At 43.8% G+C, this 1,805-nt stretch overlaps 1 protein-coding gene across 1 annotated transcript in view; it reads right to left on the reverse strand.

Annotated features, from left to right (window-relative positions):
* Positions 1-1,805, reverse strand: part of sik3 (SIK family kinase 3) — a 36,376-nt gene that overhangs the window by 25,460 nt on the left and 9,111 nt on the right. The window lies entirely within an intron of this gene.

The following is a 1,805-nucleotide window of genomic DNA, read 5'->3' on the forward strand; positions in this document are numbered from 1 at the left end:
TAGTGTGTGTGAGAGTGTGTGCGTGTGTGTGTGTGTGTGTGTGAGTGAGCAGGAGTGAGTGTGTGATAGTGAGTGTGTGAAAGTGTGCAAGAGTTTGTGCATGTGTGTGTGTGTGAGTGAGCAGGAGTGAGAGTGTGATAGTGAGTGTGTGTGAGTGTGCAAGAGTGAGTGAGTGTGTGTGTGTGTGTGTGTGTGTTTGTGAGTGATTGAGCAAGAGTGAGTGTGTGAGAGTGAGTGAGCAAGCAAGAGTGAGTGTGTGTGTGTGTGTGAGAGCAGGAGTGAGTGTGTGATAGTGAGTGTGTGTGTGTATGTGTGTGTGTGTGATAGAGTAAGCTAGCGAGCAAGAGTGAGTGTGTGTGTGAGCAGGAGTGAGCGTGTGATAGTGAGTGTGTGTGAGTGAGCAGGAGTGAGTTTGTGATAGTGTGTGTGAGAGTGTGCAAGAGTGTGAGTGTGTGTGAGTGAGCAGGAGTGAGTTTGTGATAGTGAGTGTGTGAGAGTGTGCAAGAGTGAATGAGTGAGTGTGTTTGTGAGTGATCGAGCAAGAGTGAGTGAGTGTATGTGTGTGTGAGCATGAGTGAGTGTGTGATAAGTGTGTGAGAGTGTGCAAGAGTGAGTGTGAGTGTGTGAGAGTGTGCAAGAGTTTATGCATGTGAGTGTGTGTGAGTGAGCTGGAGTGAGTTTGTGATAGTGTGTGTGAGAGTGTGTGCGTGTGTGTGTGTGTGTGTGTGAGTGAGCAGGAGTGAGTGTGTGATAGTCAGTGTGTGAGAGTGTGCAAGAGTTTGTGCATGTGTGTGTGTGTGAGTGAGCAGGAGTGAGAGTGTGATAGTGAGTGTGTGTGAGTGTGCAAGAGAGTGTGAGTGTGTGTGTGTGTGTGTGTGTGTTTGTGAGCAGGAGTGAGTGTGTGATAGTGAGTGTGTGAAAGTGTGCAAGAGTTTGTGCATGTGTGTGTGTGTGAGTGAGCAGGAGTGAGAGTGTGATAGTGAGTGTGTGTGAGTGTGCAAGAGTGAGTGAGTGTGTGTGTGTGTGTGTGTGTTTGTGAGCAGGAGTGAGTGTGTGAGAGTGTGCAAGAGTTTGTGCATGTGTGTGTGTGAGTGAGTGAGTGAGCAGGAGTAAGTGTGTGATAGTGTGTGTGCTAGGGCTATCAAAATGGCTGAAAAACTAAATTCGAATTTTGCGTGTTTGTGAGTGATTGAGCAGGAGTGAGTGTGTGAGAGTGTGCAAGAGTTTGTGCAAGTGTGTGTGTGTGTGTGTGTGAGTGAGTGAGTGAGTGAGTGAGCAGGAGTAAGTGTGTGTGAGAGTGTGTGCTAGGGCTATCAAAATGGCTGAAAAACTAAATTCGAATTTTGCACTTAAATATTATCAAAATTGGAATTATATTCGAATTTAAAATGCATAATTTCAGTTAGGGTGAAGAAAAGTTTTTGGCTTCTCTCCTGAGGCCACAAGAGGGCGCATCATTCAAAGCATAAGATAACATGACTATCTGCGAAAAAAAGTGCATAATGTTTAAAATAATGCTTATAAACCAATTATAATTAAGTTAAACAACTATAAACAAAACAGCATCATGTATGTATGCATAGTTTAATACAAAGGGCGGAAAGCCAATCACACAGAGTACATTTTTTATTTAAAAACATGAGATGCAGTGGGATGGGGAAAAACCCCACCATAAAGTCTTGATATATATGTTTTTTTCAAAGTTAAACTTGCATTAATTTTTCATAAACATGTGGCTCTTTTGTGCGAGACGCGAGTGCAACGGTGATAGATGTCCCTCTAGAAAATGCGTGAAATATGTGTTC

The sequence above is a fragment of the Sinocyclocheilus rhinocerous genome, unplaced genomic scaffold, assembly GCF_001515625.1.
Source record: "Sinocyclocheilus rhinocerous isolate Xijiao unplaced genomic scaffold, SAMN03320098_v1.1 scaffold3916, whole genome shotgun sequence".
In the NCBI taxonomy this organism is placed as follows: Eukaryota; Metazoa; Chordata; class Actinopteri; order Cypriniformes; family Cyprinidae; genus Sinocyclocheilus; species Sinocyclocheilus rhinocerous.